The sequence below is a fragment of the Mytilus edulis genome, chromosome 13 (genome assembly GCF_963676685.1).
Source record: "Mytilus edulis chromosome 13, xbMytEdul2.2, whole genome shotgun sequence".
Taxonomy (NCBI): domain Eukaryota; kingdom Metazoa; phylum Mollusca; class Bivalvia; order Mytilida; family Mytilidae; genus Mytilus; species Mytilus edulis.
The window spans coordinates 24,812,023-24,831,105 of record NC_092356.1 but is presented as its reverse complement, the minus strand read 5'-3'; the positions used below and the strand labels follow the sequence as shown (position 1 = coordinate 24,831,105).

The 19,083-nt window shown below is 31.5% G+C and overlaps 2 long non-coding RNA genes across 2 annotated transcripts; one reads left to right on the top strand and one right to left on the bottom strand.

Annotated features, from left to right (window-relative positions):
* Positions 1–3,008: 3,008 nt before the first annotated feature.
* On the bottom strand, positions 3,009–7,631 carry LOC139501437 (uncharacterized). The gene is made up of 3 exons (XR_011658566.1): positions 7,096–7,631; positions 5,247–5,470; positions 3,009–4,666 (listed from the first exon to the last, which is right to left on the bottom strand). It is a non-coding gene; the product is annotated as an uncharacterized lncRNA (long non-coding RNA).
* A 6,163-nt stretch (positions 7,632–13,794) lies between these two features.
* Positions 13,795–18,867, top strand: LOC139500874 (uncharacterized). The gene is made up of 4 exons (XR_011658386.1): positions 13,795–14,009; positions 15,595–15,706; positions 18,048–18,107; positions 18,783–18,867. It is a non-coding gene; the product is annotated as an uncharacterized lncRNA (long non-coding RNA).
* Positions 18,868–19,083: the final 216 nt, after the last annotated feature.

The window sequence follows — 19,083 nt, the reverse complement described above, 5'->3', positions numbered from 1 at the left end:
TGTCAACACCGAAATGCTGACTACTGGGCTGGTGATACCCTCAGGAACGAAACGTCCACCAGCAGTGGCATCGACCCAGTGGTGTAAATAGTTATCAAAGGTACCAGGATTATAATTTAGCACGCCAGACGCGCGTTTCGTCTACATAAGAAATGAGTTCAAATAAAATAAAAGGATCAACTTTGTGTGACAATTCTGCATTAAAGAGGTGCATTCAAACTCATAGATCGAAAATAAACTACAACGCCATGGCAGCAAATGAATAATTGCAATTGTTAATGGACCCTAACTAAAAATCACTTAATAGGTGTTTATAGTTATACACCGATTACGTATATCAAAATGTTAAGAATCATTACAGTCGTTTACAAAGCGAACCAGTTAGGAAATATAAACCTTTAAAAAGGGACCAAAGGATAATACTGAAAGCATTATACAAAATGATTTGACAAAAGGCAAGTTTTACGTTCTTTTATGTTCATAACCTTAAACATAAAATCCTAGTCATACTAAATACTAACCGACAGAGTTTTTTTTATATCGGAACTTTATGGTATACAACCTATGTACAAGAAAAAAATAGTTTAACGAGTTAAAAAAACACAATCACTCTTATTCGTTCGATTAAATAGACATTACCAGTTTTTAATTCGTCCACACTTTGAAATCATTTTTCATATTAATTCCACTTACAGTTTACTACATGAATAAGTTTAAACTGATATTTAAAGACATTATGGTGTCCTCTTGATTTGGTTTGTTTAATATTATAGTTGAGTTAGTGTATCATGGACGGTATCATTTCTAAGTAGGTAAACTCTTCTGGGGATAATTATCGTGAGAAATGATAAAAACGTGTACTTACGAGTTGCAAAACGTAACAGTTAAGCCTCGGTAACACCTTAACGGGTAGCTCGAACGGATAGATGCCAAACGGATATATTTTTTTATCTATTAAATTAAACAAACCATATCGAGAGGACACCATAATGTCTTAAAATATCAGTTTAAACTTATTCATGTAGTAAACTGTAATTCTAATGCAACAACGTTTGTAACGTTCATTTTGATTGGATAACGTCACTTATTTACATGGCATCAATTGATGCTATGGGACGTACGCCCAAGCGCAGACGGCATATGACAGATTTTAAAACATGTTTTAACGTTGTTTTCTGTCAGTTTCATTAGAATGGAGATAACAATATTGTATTTTAAGCTCCGACGGCATCAATTGGGATTTGATGGTCGCAAATACCCGTTTACTGTCTCCGCTTACGCGTCGCCAGTAAACTTAATTTGCGACCATCAAATCCCCAATTGATGCCGTCGGAGCTTAAAATACAATACAGTTATCTCCTAAGTGAAATTAATATGAAAATTGATATCAAAGTGTGAAAAATGACATGTTCGAATTCGAAAAAAGGTCCATAATGTCTTGTTTTAACGAACGAATAAAATTGATTATGTCTTTTTAACTCGTTAAACTATTTTTTTTTGTATGCCATAAAGTTCCGATTTCAGAAAAAGCATTGTCAGTTAAGTATTGAGTATATCAAAATGTACATTGTTACATTGGGTTGAGAACATAATTCAATGATACACGTACTGTTGTGCTTAGTACAAGTACATTTAAACTGTGTACAGCCTCATTTCTGACCAGACAAGGCGAGAATTCACAGACAATAGGATGAATATTGATAGCAGTATTCCATTCTGATAAAACCACGTCATATTCTGAACGACATTGTATAAAGTCTACAGTCTGTGCTGCACTGGCTGTTGTTTTTTACTGTATATTATATTTATTTTTTGGTTTTGTTGTGGACATAAGTCAGGCTGTAAGTTTTCTTATTTGAATTGCAGCATCTTTAATTTTGTCGGAGCCTTTAATTACTTACTAAAAACTATGAGTTTTCTTAATTGTTGAAGGCCGTACGGTGACCTAAAATTTGCGTCATTTGTTCTACGGTGGATAGTTTCTCAATTGGAAATCATACTGTATTTACTAATGGTATATTACTATGTGCTTTCTTATGTCATAATGTATTTAGAATACACCAACTTTACAAAAAAATGTTGTTATTGAAATTCATTTATTATATATTACTCTGGTGAGCTCTTTATATATGCTTGTTCTATAATTATGATAATTATAATGATAAAATCTTAGTTTTACTGTAGATGACTTATTTTCTTATAGGTGTATTTATGCGAGTAAAAGATCATCTTTAATATGTAAAACTCAGATCTACTCGTCTGGGTACAAAACAATAACATAGAAAATAGCGACACTAAATCGACTCAAAATAGGATATGTTTGTTTTAATCGTTACACTTCCATCATTCACGACAGGAATCACATAACTGAACCATGTCGAACATGAACTTAACCATTACACTAGTGAACCAAACCATGACACCGAATTTTCTGTAATCTTAAAATGTGTGCAAATGTAGGTTTTTTTCAGACTTATACCTTAACGAAAAATGGGATCTAACAAACAGTAACAAAATAACTGTACGTTATGCATTAGCAACGAACAACAACTTAACGATCTTGACACACGCAAGCTTTATTCTGTGCCAAATTATAATTATATGATAAAAACGGTTATGTACTAACATATTAGCAATAAAAAATATACTTACCAGCTTGAATTTATATTCAGAGGTTCATTTAACGAAACATCTGAATGTTTATATTGTGTCATTGATTGTCAGAAAAAACTCTTAACACAACCATGTCTAACTTAACCAAACTATGACAAAATCACTGTACTAAACGCCCATCGATATGACGACCTGACGAGTGTCATGTATGAAACAGGAATATCAAAATCAAGAACAAGACAATGATTGTAGTATTAAGGTAACGATACATTTATTAAAATTAAATTTAATCAAAATAATCTTTACTGAATTATATATATGCAAAGTATAGCCTTGTCGTACCCTAACGATTTCGTACCCTTAAAACTTTCTCTAATTTTTAAATCATATTATTTACATTATCTCAAAACCGATGTTAGGAAAACATTTCAACAAATTACCAAATTATATAATACGAAAAAGTAAACATGTATTTGTTAAAGGTTAACCAAGTGTATAAAATAGTAAATGTTGGGTGCGAAATGGTAAATTTAGGTACGAATTGGCAGTAGTGGAAAAACTGTCAATGTACGAAATGACTACCTACCATATGTGAACGTTTGTTATTAAAATGACACATGTCGTGCAATTCAGAATAATTGAAATCTTGAAAACGTAATTGTCAAAACAAAAACAAAACAAGTTGATCAAGATACACTTGTATTTCAAATAAAAACATTCGAAAATGTTATGTGAATGTGTAGTGTGGAGTCGGAAAAACAAAAAAAGACAACTGAATCTAAAGCATCGCGTAAAACACAACATATGAAAAATTAGATGAAAAAAAAATTAGAAAGCTCCTAGTTATATAATGCAATAAATACAAGACATTATAGTGACTTGATACAGATTATGCACTTAATTTTCAAAGCGTTAATTATTGTTTTACCTAAAATGGATTTATTAGGTATGTTGTTTGTGAAGACGTCTTGTACGAAAAGAACGGATCCCATGTCCAAACATAAATGAATGTTACAAGAAAGTTCATAGTTCTAGAACAATAAAATGTTCCAAGTCCTGATGAATATGTGATATTTGTCATTTGGTCAAAATCATTACATCTTCATCGTCAATCAATAACTTTGCATTGATTTATACTGCGTTTTGTACTTTATACAATAATCAATACGATTTTTTGTAATTGTTGAAGATCGTACAGATGCATTGCACTGTTTATATCTTAGTTCGTTTGGGTAGATGTCTCAAAACCAATATTACAACAAATTGTAATTGCAATAGGGATCATCCTTACATGGTTTTTTCAGTGGTATCTCAATTAGATCTGACAGTAATAATTTGAAGCTATATAATAATATAATTAATTCAGAAATTTTCAACTACAATAACGGTATAATAAGAAAACAATGAAATTTAAATAACATTATGAACAATAAGACAACGTGTTCAAAACAAATACGAGTCATATAATGATGAACGTAATGTGTTAACATGATATATGTAATACATGTCATAGTGGTGTAAGTAATGTTTTCATGTACGACTTGTTGAAATAAAAAATATATAACATGCAAACAAAATGTGATATGAAGTTCACGTTCTTTCCTTTCTAAATGCACCAAACTAACTACTAGTTGGACAGAAAACTGCTTAAGATGAACTTATGCTAATATTTTTGTACGATTAGCATTCTTTTCTCTTCACCTTTCCGATGATGCCTGCAGACACGTGACGTAACCATTCTCTTTAATTTTGGGCCACAAAATACCACCCATGTACAAAAAGCCTGGGCGCTGTCACCAAAAGACTGAAAATGAAGAAAATAAACATCGACGCTGTCGTAAGCAGATGAGTATCCAGTATGTCTTTTGTGTGCAGCCATGATGTAACGGATTGTCCCTGGAATCCGGAGGCAAATTTCAATAAGCCATATATACAAATATTTCATATTTTCATTTGAGTTGTGTTTGATGTCTGGTGGTTCTTCGCCATCCACATTTGTATTGTTTCTATATCGTGGGTCGGTTAATGGTGTGAGTTTTTGTAGCTTCAACGCCTGCAAAAGAAACTATGAATATAATTGCTGTAGACGTATGTGCATGAGGTTTTGAATTTTTTTAATATGTTGACCTCATGTTTAATTGAAGTGAAATTGTCAACACCTACATCTAGTTCAGTTGCCATATACGTCAGTTGTTATTTACAGTCTGTTTCTATGTATGTTGGTGTTTGCTTCAGTTGTTATTCAGTGTTTCTGCTGATCCTTTATTTTCCCCTTATAATTGATGTCATTCCTTCAGTTTTGGTTTGTTACACGGATTTGTTTTTGTTAATCGAATCAGAAAAGTCGTCATATTAATAGAGTTGCTTAATAGTATCCCCAACCTACATGCGCACTGCTTCAAAGAAAATCAATAAGAACAGCATTAATTTTACTCTTTACAGGCTAAATTGTGTGCAAATGTTAGCAAAACTCGAATCTTTTCAATATTTTTCAAACATTACTTCAGCATACATAATATATATTATGTATAGCAGATTTTTAGTTTATCAATTCAAATTTAAACTTACTTAAGATAAATATACATTGTATTGAATACTTTTTATTCAAGTTATAAAAGACACTAACAACTTACTTTGTCGTGCCTTTTCTGAATTTCCATCTTACGAATTTTAAGCCACGAATAAAATAAACAACAAAGCAAATACATCAATATCTCCCATCCTTTTCCTGTAAATGTCATCCAAAATGTTCTTTGATTTGGCGACAGACAGGCAGATATCCAGCACCAAGCTCCAGAGCCAACAGATAGATCCGACCCAAGAACATTTGTTCCAGCAGCGATGCTCATAATGATAACTGAAAAGAAATGACAAATTCAAGTATAATAAGTTTACCGTTATTCAAATCTTGTTTTAGCAATTGTGAAAACAAATCAAGGTAAACGTATCCTGGTATGTATGCATTTTCCGTGAATCTACCCTTATTAATAATCTCACAATCTGGGATAAAAAAACAAACGGGTAAGTTACATTTCAGACGTTTATTCCAGTATTTTAGGAACTAGTATTTGATTTTCATGGGGGCAGGGGCGGGGCGCCTTGGATTAAACTTTAAAAAGCAGGATAAACAACTTGGAAAATAAAAATATGGCAGGATGTCAATTTATGTAAAAATAAGCCAGGATAAACTAATTAAAAAGGCAGGATCGAATAATGAGTAAAATGAAAAAGTAGGACCAAGATTATAACTTAAAATAACTAAGGACAAGATCTTTCATCCTAGCGTAATTTGTTTTTAGAAATGAGAATGCAATTGGTAAGGCTGACAAATGGCCACGGGGAGTTGACTATCGGTAATTTGAAATCATCATGTTTGTCATACTCATTTGAAAGCAGGGTAAACATTAAAGTTTAAATCTGTCAGTTGTAAACCATAATAAACGTTTGTAATAAAATAGTATAACATTTCTTAAATTAAAACTTAACAAAAGCAGACAATATTACTATTGTATGATATCTTAAAACTGATATAGAAAAAATGACCGCGCTAGAGCTTATCGGTCGGTACAAACAACCACAATTAGTAATTAAATATAAAAAAGATAGCACCTAGACAAAATTCTAGAAGAAAAAAAACCCAGATAAATATAAACCAAGATCTTATTTTAAGTAGTCATTGAACCTAACAATTATAAAATACATTTTCATCAGTTCTCCATTAATATACGACCGTAGCGTTGTCAATGAACAATGAAGTATACTACATACGTAACAAATGAAATTATTGACAAAGGATATCTTAAGATCTATCTTAAAACTTTTTATCTATTTGAGAGGTTATCGTTGTGTTTATATTTGTTTCATTGGATAAAATGTAAAAAGGATAACTAGGGGTAATTGAAAAAGAAATGTCAACCAAAGCAAACGAAACAAAAGACAACACCATAGCAAAAGAGAACTTGTAAGACAAAAAGAAAAAAATCATCAGTCCCTAAAACAGAGAACAGAGGTCTAAGTAATTATATTAGTAAAACGAAACCTGGGATTCCTCTCCAAGGGTAAAGGGTATTGTATAAGACACATACATGTATGACAACTTCCTTGTCCACGGATAACCTGTAAATCTTTGTTTAATATACTTTTAAAGTGAAATCATTGTAATATTGTTTCATATTCGAGTTTTATGTTCAGATTGTGTATGCATTATCAATCACCCCCTTGCATGCAATTCATCTCATTGTAATATTAGCTTGAAAAAAGAGATGTGGTACAATGTATAATAGCCCAACAGACAACTATACACCAAAGTTCAAATGATGTTGATGTGACATGAAAATTGTGAAACCGAAAATAAACTTAATAATAATGGTTCATTCATTTTTCACACTTTAAATGTTGTCTATATTTTTGTCTTTTGTAAAGCACTTGCATAGGATAATTTAATTTAACTACCCCTAGTGGTTGTTGTTTTTGCTACTTTACCTGGAATAAGCCAGCTAAAATGATACAGCAAGCGTACTCTGAATATGCATCCACCCTTTTTTTCCTGGACCTTTTTCAATTTTTCAGGAACTTTCATTGCTTCTTCATAAGTTACCAACAAATGGAACGCAATTACTGTCGTCCAGAAGAAAGACCACAAAGATCCCAACGTAGTTATAAAACTTTGAATTATGCATCCTACGTCGCGTTCAGAATTACATTTCAATACTTTAAAACTATTGCTGTCATCTGATTTGATGTATCTTATAGCCCCCGAAAAATTTCCAATCGCAATGAAAAAATCCGAAATAGTAAGGTATATCAAAAGCTTCCTTGTTTCTTTTAAGTGTCCATTTCTAATCCATTTACGACCGTTAACAAAAATGAGCCAAATAGACCCTATAATCGACAAAACCGTAGTCGTTATAGTTATCACAATGTCTGCATCTGTAATACGGTTTACAAACTCTCCAGTGTTATTAGCTATTGTAAAGTTCTCCATATTTCTTTTGAAAAGATTATGTCACACAGACTGTTTATACTTGTATATTTGTTTTTTGATTAATTTTATCTGTTAAATTTATCTATACTATTCAAATTCTAAGTAAGCTGGGGTTTTTTCTGTTTATGATAATCATTCTGATTTAATTGTTTTTGACCAGTTTTAGTTTTGGGGCCCTTTATAGCTTGTAGTTTCTAATGAGCCAAGGCTCTGCGCGGAAGACCGTATACTTTGACCTATAGTGGTTTACTTTTACAAATTGTGAACAAAAAAGACCAAAATGACACCGAAAGTAACAATAAAAGTTCATTGTTGGGCCTGTCACAGTAAGTAAAACCAATATATCATAATCAGCTATATGTGTAAGGCCCTGAAAGAATAAATGTAAGAAATAGAACGACGAAATATGCATGCACAGTAGTACTCGTCCAGTTTCATTTTCATTGACGTAAACACCACATTAACCTAAGGACTTCTGTCATTTTTTTATTTAAGGCATTTTGTTGTCAATTAGGTTTTGACTTTTGACTTGGAATCTCCCTCTGGCAGTTTGTTTAGTATATTTTGTTCTTTCTTTTTTTAAACACAACGCAACTGTTAATAATATTATATACATGTAGTTTAGTGCGGACATGGGGGATGCATATTTTTGCTCTTTTTTTAAAGTTAATAGTAAAATCCAATCAATTCTTAATTTCCTGTAAACGAATTGTAAACTTGTATTGTTTTTGTTTATATTATAAATTGAGAGTTTTAAGTGAAATCGAGAAAAATTAAATGTTCTTCGATATGAATTCAACCCTGACATTTCGTGAATTAGTGTTGTATTCGGTCTTTCGCTGCAATATGTTTTATATTCAAGTGCTTGGAATTGTAATTCTATACTAAAAGGAGCATTTCGTGCTATGCGTATTGGCTCTTTTAAATTACTAGTATGTCATTAAGACATGTGTGTGATTGAGGCTGAATGGTTCTTATCAGCGGAAAATTGATGGAGATATGGTTTGATTGATTAATTCCAATTTCGTAAAATCCCGTACTTTTGACTAGACAGTGTGCCTTTATGTACATTTTATGAAATAAACCTCGAAAATCGATTTTGCCTTGCATTAGTAATCCTTTAAAAGGATAGAAACAAATATAACAAGTATTTACCAGAAAAATTAACCTGATAGTCAACTCTGTAAAGGGGGAAATTTTGACCTAGTCTTCCAGATCGCACAGTTAAGAACGAATAACAACTTTGCAAATGAACATCATTATAATGCACGTATGAAGTCGTTAAAATTTCTTGATGTATAAAGGATGTACAGTTGTGAAACTTTTACAAGACAAATTTAAAACCAAATAAGAACTGCTCGTTATTTGAACATACAAAACAATCTATCATAATTACATTAAATAGGCATACATGAATGATTTTTTCTGTATTCTACCTTGATATGCCAAGAAGATTTGAATAATTTCTTAACAGAAGAGTTTAACAATTTGATATCACTACTCCTTTGCAAATCAAATTTCAACTTTAATTGATCTTTTATATGTGTTGTATGCCAGTATTTCACTAGCATACAGGTAAGAGGTTTAGCTAGCTATAAAACTAGATTCCAATCCACCATTTTCTACATTATAACATGCCTGTACCAATAGTTATCAAAAGTACCAGGATTATAGCTGCGCCCTCAATGAAATAACTTTCTCGTGTTGACAATTTTGGATATTCACCTTTTCAACGGACCATAATTGTATATTATTTTTCCGTTTTTAATGGGCTGGCGCACTGTTTTGAGGTTTTAATCCTAAGTGTAGTTCATTGTATATAAGACATCTATTACAACAAGTATCAATATAGATATAATTCGACAGAGTTACATTTACGCACGAATAGTACCTTTATCTGTTAATTGTAACCGTTGGAATTTTGATAAAGCACAGAATCAGTTGAAGTTATAGGTCACAGAACTAAGTCAATCCAACATGTGGAAGGCTGGAATTTGTTTGTTTCTTACAATTTTAGGTAAATATATAGGAAATATAGTTTATTAGTTTTTAAAAAAATGCAATGGGATGTATTTATGAAAGTGTATAGTTACATGTATGATATTACAATATTTTTGCGAGATGCACATTCTTTGTAGTACGATCTTGTTTAATTAGTTTTGATATTTAACTAGACATTAAGTTCATCATCCACTTTAATGACAGCACAATTTAACATGATTAAGTTGTTCTTGTAAATGCCTTAATTTAAGACGCAAAAAAGACACGAGCTACAAATTGCAAACCAGTCCTGTTACATCTAGTGTACGAATACATGAAACGAATTTGAAATACTTTAAATTGTAGTTAACCTTTAATTTAATTTAATTTTTGAGATCTGAAGGGGGCGGGTTTGACTATTATTATTAGAACGATTCTCAAAGTAAAAAATTACATGTTTTATGTATAACTTCGGCATCTGTGATGGGTATTTTTCTTATACTGACTTCCTAAAATCAAATTACACTGACTTGCAGATTAAAAACAAACATTTTGATATAATTTAACTTTGGATGTAACGCGTCTTATGATTGGCTGACGTTATTTAGTTATGAGCCTATAGACATAATTTAGTTATGTGACCGTGACGTCTTCAACGTTTTTTCATGGTTTTCAACGGTTTAAAATGGAATTTAAAATTAAATTATAAGAAATGACTGTAATATTTTTTTCTGTCTATTCGAAATAACATAAAAAATGTTTTATGTTATTTCTTCATAGACAGAAAAAATATTACAGTCATTTCTTAAATGACAAAGTATACTTGATGTGAAAAAGGAGATTAATTGCCAATGATAAACAAGTACCCAAACTAATTGGGAGTAAGCATTTATAGGCAATCGTACGACTTTAAGGTGGTACCCAACACTTTCCCTTAAATTAATTTGGCTCGTTTAATTTTCATAAAATTTTGTCAAAGTATTTACTTTGACCCTTTAACAAAAATATTCAAATATAAAAAATTTTGAACCAACCGTTTTGTCAGAAAAATTACACTGGTTATATAGCAATTTGACAAACACCAATTTTGATCATTGAAAAGCTTAATATTCCTTTTACAACACAACGTAATTAAAACGTTTAGCTGATTTTACAGAGTTATCTCCCTGTAGTGTTAGGTACCACCTTAAACAATGAGAAAACCTCATACCGTCTTGTCAGCTATAAAAGGTGCGTTAATTTGTTTATATTTCATTTCATTTTAACCCTTACATGTATTTGATACATCTTTTAAAACTTATTATAATTTAAGTTTCAGTGAATTGTTCTAATAATAACAAGGATACATGTTTGGAGAATTCGGTACAGTGCTTTATAGACCCATGCCTTCTAAGTGAATGTCCAAATTTCCCTACGGCAGTTTGCAGGTGAGATATATACTTTTCTTATATATGGAATTAACATAATCAAACACGAATTAATAAGCTATATTACGAGAATGCATTTATTTTTGAATAATCATAGTATATTATGCTATTTTAAAACAAAACTTGTTTCAACCGATGGGCATCTTTTGTATTTATATAAATAGTATTTGTTGTATATAAGCGAAAACATCTTTATGTATAAGCATATTGTATAATGTACAATATAATACTGAAAGGAAAACTTGCTGTCCATTTGTTGAATAGGCACATAGACCAGAGTGTGCGACACGAGCCTCAAGATTTAATGTTAAATGTGTACTTAGAAAGTTTGCCTACATACATTGCACTCCAACTTCTTGTCGTTTTATTCATGTACCCACATTTTTAATAATAATCTTATTCGTGTTGCTCTTATCTTACAAATAAACACATAGCATAACAAAACTATAGTAGTCTTATCACATACATGTCTTTCATTATGTTATCAACCTGACCAATGATAAAACTTCCTACCCCAGGTTATATATTCTTTGTACGCACACCATTTTTTACTAGATATAGTTCACTTGACTGGGTGGGGTTTAAGAAGTTCGCGTATTAAAGACCAGTCCATTTATATACAGGAGTTTTGGGATAAACCAATCAATGAAGTGTCCAGTTATTCGTCCCATATCATACACTCAGTTCTTTTGTATATGCGTTATTGACACTGGTATTTGATTAGAATTCAATGATAATTATAACGGCGTTCATCTTTATCACACATCTTTAAATAGACCGTCTTTATGCAAATTAAAAGATAAGCTCCGCCCGATCAGTTGAAATATCATTTGGTTTTTACTGTTACTTTTGCAGGGCTAATTATTGTGGAGGCTGTAACTCCGAATTCTTCCAAGCAGGACAAGTAGTTGATTGGTAAGTTTTGAATTATCATTATCAAAAATAAAATTGGGAAGGGAAACAGAAAATGTGTCAAAGAGACCACAACCCAATTTATAAAGAGCAGAAAACAGCACAATGCCAAAAATTGGTCTTCATACATATGGCAATTTTAAATACTACTGTTTTATAAGTAATTTTTTAAGTATAGTTATCTAAATTGATTAAATTTAGTCAAACTACTATGTATTCAAATACCGTATCTCTAGCTTGTCAACACTAAAGTTGTGAGTCCGAACCCAGCACTTAGCGATTGCGTCGCAAATCTTTGAAAAACAAATAGTTTTTTTGCCGAAGGTCTGTGGTGCTCTTTCAACATTTCAGCTCTCCTCACCAATAAACGTGCCACCACAAAATAACCAATAGAGATGAAAGGGGTGTTAAACACCAAATAAAAAAACTAAAAAAAAACCAGGTTTTTACTTTAATCATACAATCATGATAAATACATACCGAAATTTCCAAATAACGAAATATGAACACCACCAGAAAATAACTTGCACTATCTAGAGCGAATAATGTAAACAAGTAATAATAAAAAGAAAATTTCCTCGTAAAATTATAAAATCATTATGGTCCCAATGCAGAACATCGTCGTGTGTATAAAGATAAGACAACTATCTTCCTTTGCACTAGTATGCATAGTTCTAGGGCAGAAAATACGACTCAGTCTGTTATTTTTGTACGTCGTTTCATTTTCGTATCATATTTACATATCATTGTCCTAGAACATGCATACGATATTTGCCTTTGTACAGAGGTCAATAAATTTTTAAATTTTATTATAAAGTTGATATATATATTTATTTAATTTCAGCCACGCAATACTACCAATCGTCTAGCAAGGACAACATTGGAGATGCATATACTTTGAATAAGCTTCTAGTGACAGTGACATGATACAGTCTTCTTATAGCTAGTATATAATATCCAATATGCAATTATATTATAGTTAATTAAAAGATCAAGATATTTTGTTTGTTTTCCTCATTTATTTCAACAAAGTAACTGGTAATGAGAACATTTTAGAAATAAATGGATGTACAAGAACCGAAACAGGTGATGAGCTATGGGACTATTAAAGGACCTGAAATTATTTTAGTAATATCCACCTAAGGCAAAGTTTGCGTAATGGAGTTGAAATCTTAGTTTCTTATATACATTCTTATATGAAAATGATAGTTTCCTTACGTTACAAAATGACAACAGTAGGTAAATAACAGTCTAGTACTTATACAAGTGTCTAAATTGCCTCAACATGGATTGCATAGGAAATAAGAGGTTTATATTAAGTTATGCTTCAATCTATTATGGAGAACAAATAAGTCACGATATAATTGTATTTACTTACTTTAAATCTTATCTTGAGTTGACTTCACCGTAAGGTCGACATTTCAATAAATAAGAAATATTGATGTGTTGAATTAGGTCGTTGGTTCATCACTAGACTAACGCCAACACAAAATCTCTTTAGCAATAGGCAAGTCGTCATTATCATAAAGCACATGTCACGCTGGACATAATCCGGGGTTTTTGAGTACCTTTAACACGGTGTACAAAAGATATGGGTATCGCCAAATTTCATAAAGACAGACCTAATTTCTACCGTAATCAACACAAGCACTTGTCTCAGAATAATTTCCCCTGTAAACCTTTATGTGTAATTAAAGTATACAGTCATCATCATGTATGAATTTTTTTTCTGAGACAAGTACCGGTCGGAATCAATGAAATTTAAGCATAAAACAAATCACAATTTAATTTGGAAACATTTTATTTCCTTCATATAGTCGGTTAAATTAGAAAAAAAAGACATCAAAGACACTCAGTATACTGATAAAAGAAAGAAATTTTATCAAAGTATATCATATTTTGAAATGGGTGAAAAGGTTTCTTAACATAACTTGAATTAGTTGTAGGACGAGTTTTTTCTACGTCAGTTCTCCATTGTGAAGACCAGCAGAGTTGTAATCGTCACGTTCGAGATAACCCAATTCCTGTCGAAGTCATTAAATCTTTGTTCGACATGAAGGCGGTATTTTGTCTTTTCCTATTGACATCTATTGGTAAGAACGTTATTTTCAATGATAAATTAGGCTATAATAATAAAATAATATATAAAAAAACATTAACTAATACAGAATATTATGTAAATTTATACTATATATCATAATTATTTGTATGTGGAAATTTTATGTCCATTTTCTTTGGTACATTACAAATGTGTTCGTTTAAAAATCGCATTATATCATAATTTCGGATGTTGGGACATTTATGATATGCTAATGACAAAAAAAACTCAGTGGGCTAATTTTGCGTGTATCAGGTCACCAACGAATCCTCAAAGTGTTCAAATAAGGGTTCTGTAAAGTGCAGGTATTGTGTGACACTCTCTTTACAGGAGCTGATTAAAACTATGCATATGGACATAACGTAGAGAGGTATTTCGTCACCCCACATAGCCAAAGAGAAATCTAATTTCTCGAGCATTGCTTTTAAATGGTCAATCAAAAACATTCTCAGCAAACACAGCTACATGTTTTTGTGTAAATATAATTTTTATCAGTAAATGTGTTAGAAGCAAAAAATTGAAATTAATCTCATAATAATCCTAGGCAATAGGCAATGAGATAACGCATATGCAGTAAGTATATTGCCTAAATAGTGTTAAGCATTAATCTTAATCCTAGGATTTAAACTACATTTAAAATCCTGCAAATTATGTCCTGGCATTAATGTAATTGCCTAAAATTAAATTGATCATAAATAGAAAGATATTTGTTCAATGTTTAAATACATTTTGTACTTCATAAAAAAAACGAAATTTGTATGTCAATAACAGGGGAAAAAATCATACGTAAAATATTGATGCTTAATCATATGCTACATCAGATTTCAGGAAATAAGCCTAATGCCTTGAAATTTCAGGCAATAACTTAATGTCTAGGCGTTAGCTTACTGCATAGGATTTAAACCTAGTGCGCCTAATTTCACTTATTGCCACTAACATATTCATGTGAATATGCTGCAAATTCTTCTATTCCTTTGTATAAACTATCATTCCTTAAAGCTCATAACATATATTATCTTACCTCCTATATATTTCTCGGAATGTGATTGGTTAAAAGCGTCCGCATGAAGACCGTGTATATTTGATATTAGGTTAGTAGGGAGGCGGGGCTTATTTCATACTCGGTTAGTAGTGTAGTTACGTCTCTTTATATTCCATATTATGTAGTAGAGAGTCGGGGCTTATTTCATACACGGCTAGTAGTGGTGTTACGTCCCTTTATAAAAACAAAACGGAATTGAGAAAAAATCTTAAAGGTTTCAACAGACGAAGCAATTGATTATTAAGATTGAAATAAATTCATTAAACACATTTAAACCTAACAATTTGTTATCGTTGGCTATTGTTTTTGTAGGATTAATGGAATCAGTTTCTTAATGCTAACAGTATTGAAGACTGGCTTGCTCATTTTGATAGATCACATGTCTAAATTTTACAAGTTAAGATAGTCGGTAAGATAAATTCGTTACATAGTGTGCTAGTGACGTAATATTTACTGATCCCATATATACCGTATTAGTTTACTAGGACACTATGCAACTAATAATATGTACATGTATTGTTTTGATATAAATTTTCAGTTTCCGTAGGTGGCTTACTAATTACGGAACCATGTTCGGAGGTTATATTTGACTGTATTGATGACCCATGTGCGGTAATAAAATGTGACGCTTATCCCCATGCGACTTGCAAGTGCGTATACATGTATTTTAACAGAAGTGTCTATTCTTGTGTTTACAATACTATCAAAATAATAACTTAAGATTCGATGATTCAATCTCAATGAGACAAATCTCTACCAGAGACCATATATAACAACAATAAGCAAAACAAAATAAATTACTACAAATGTATATATGTAGTTCATCATTTTGCGTTTTTGAATCCAAAAAAAAAACGATGTTAAACTACATACCAAAAAATATAGGAATCATTTTTGATTGGTAGATTTTCAGCTCTACCTAATTTTGCAAAGAAGGAGTCGATCATTCTGACTATCCACATATATTTTAATAGTATTTAGATGAAAAGTTATTCATGTCTTCAATTATTGCTACACATATTTTACATAGTGTAAGTTGTTTGTTAAGTTATTTCTCTAATTCCTACTCGAGTTATCCTATTCCTGACCTGGTAATTATTTTGATTTCGGGATTAAGAACCCTTCTTTAACCATGTGTATTACGAACTTTTCAAACTGCAATAGTAACAGCAAAGATAATGAATAATAGATATGGGCCAATTTGTACATATACCAAGGGGGGATTTCGTGCAAAGTTTTTTTTTTATAGTGTCATTGCATTAAATAGAAATAGGTGATTTTGAGGCAAATAAAATCAAGATTGTCGTAGAAAATCCACAGACTTTAATACAGAATTTTTTGGTTAAAAATTTTAAACATAGATTTATTATGTGCTAGCTTTTATTGTTCCCAAAAAGTCCTAAACAACCTTTAAATTAAAAAAAATGTCGTCCTGAGTCACTTAAGTCAAGCGCACTCCAGAAGGTGTACTTGCATTGGTCCATATTCATATTTGTTTCAGCTAATATATAAATTAACAAATTTATGGCCAGCTGAAGGACGCCTCCGGGTGCGGGAATTCTCGCTACACTGAAGACCTGTTGGTGACCTTCTGCTGTTGTTTTTTTTCTATTGTCAGGTTGTTGTCTCTTTGATACATTCCCCATTTCCATTCTCAATTTTATTGTTTTAAGGAAATTATTGTTTACCAAGCACTAGTACTGAATTGCCAAATATGAGAGTGTTTGAGAGAAAGGATGTCGATTTTCTACAAAAATATAGGTTTTATTTGCCACAAAATCCCCTGTTTCTAATAAATGCCATGCAACAATAGAAAAAAAGCTTTGCACAAAGTTTCCTCTTTGAATGTGTTCTAAATGGCACAACTCTATTATTCAGGTTAAAAATAATATAATTCATATGGCTACAGAAGATATCATAAACCTTAATCATCGTGTGACTCGTTTGATCTCAGTTCTTCGTTGGTCAAAATTCGATTATGACGTGCAATTTGCTTACTATATTTCTGAATTTCCTATTGTGACGACATGTCTGATGACGTCACATAGAAAGAAAAAACAATTTGCAGATCATTTCAGATGATTTAGAAGAGAAGGAATAAGTTTGAACGGATATTGTTTAAAAATCATCAGAGAAACAGGTTTTACCACTAAATCTCGTGTAATTCGATTTTTCTACTCTCTACAAATAACTTTTAAACATCTAAAACGATCAGCGATCAGTTTTAAATTTGAATATTTAACTGTCTCGGTTGGATTAATTTCATTTCACACTAGATAGATGTAGTGGTAGAATCTATATTTCTTGGGCTGATTTAGTATGTTTTAAATTTTCCAACGTGAATTCAATCTTTATGCTGTTTGCGACATTTTGGTTGAATTTTGAACTAGGATAAGCGGATATACCAGTATCTATGATTTGATGAAGGGGAGGGGAGTCTGGTTGCTTATTTTAAACAGTTAGTACCATATATTGTAATATTTTAGTCTAAAATTAATTACGACCCCAGGTAGTGCAAACCGACTATTACCTTTCGCAATTGTTCTTCGCACACCTTAATATAATATGAACTTAACAATCAGACATAGTCTCTATAGTTTTTATTTCTCTAAAGTTTATGTCTCAACAAATTGATTAACAAAATGAGAATGAAAAATGGGGAATGTGTCAAAGAGACAACAATCTGACAACAGAGAAAAAAAGTTAACCGAAAAACACCAATGGGTCTTCAATAGAGCGAAAAAAACTCGCACAAGAAGGCGTGTTTCAGCTGACCCATAAACAAAAATGTGTTCTAGTTCAGTGTTAATGGAGGCTCTACTGACTAAACTTCAAAACATAAAAATGAACAAAAATTTTGAAAAATCATACACGACTAACAAAGGATAGCGGTTCCTGACTCAGTTCAGGCGCAAAAAACGCGACGGAGTTAGACATATTTTGTGAGATCTCACCAATTTGATTTATGCCTCCTTGTATATTGCTTTTCAGAAGTAACTACTGTGGCGGATGTACCGCCGATTTCTATGTACATTACCACTGGGTCAATTGGTAAGTTCGTGAAGTTTATGTTCACTTTGGAAACCGGCTGGAATTTTAATATCCTTAATATACCAGTCGATGCGTGATTTAGTCAAATTTAGAGATTTAGTTTCTGCAAGATTGCATTTACGATTTGAACTGGAGCATTAACCTTGTTCTCATAATGTGTTAGAAAATTGGAGGGAAATGCATTGCATAGCTTCAACAACATATAACTGTGGAAATATCTCGAAATTGTTTCAGCACTGCGCCGGTCGAAGTTCTAATATGTAAAAATGATTCAATTTGATATGAATGCTTGGTTGCTGTGTTGTGTACATTCAAGTACAAAATATATTACATGTATAAGTGTAGATATCATGTTTAATATGTTTATGCAAAAACGGCTATATCTACAAGACGAAATTGGGACCTAATTATTTTTCTGTGATCAGAAAATGGATATGAATAAAATATGTTTACAGGTTATACAGAACGAAACATAAACAATCATATTAAATGACACTTTATAAATTATATAAGTCCGTAGCTATTTTTTTATTTTTTTTTTTCATAAGAAAAAACAAAGCTAAACATGTGGAAGCTACATGTATGACTGGATAGATACCGAAAAATGTTGAGATTTTCATGTTCAAATGTTTGAAATAAATATAATTTAGACGTGATTTTCTTTTTCTTTTTCAGCACAAAGGCAGCACCATCGAACTAAGATTGGATGCAGAACATATATATATATATATATATATTTGTATATTAAAGTTGATGTTTACGTGTCTGTTTATTATTAGTATTAACATAAACCAAAACATAGTATCTTAGTTCAAGGTTCACTGTTTTGGAATACGTATCTGATTCTTTTTGTCGAATCTATTGATTTCGGTCCTGCAAACAAACGTAAAATCCATTGGATGTTTGCTGTTTACTTATTGATAATGAAGTCTTTTATACTGCATGCTTTTTATTAGTTTTAATTGGCTCTGAACCT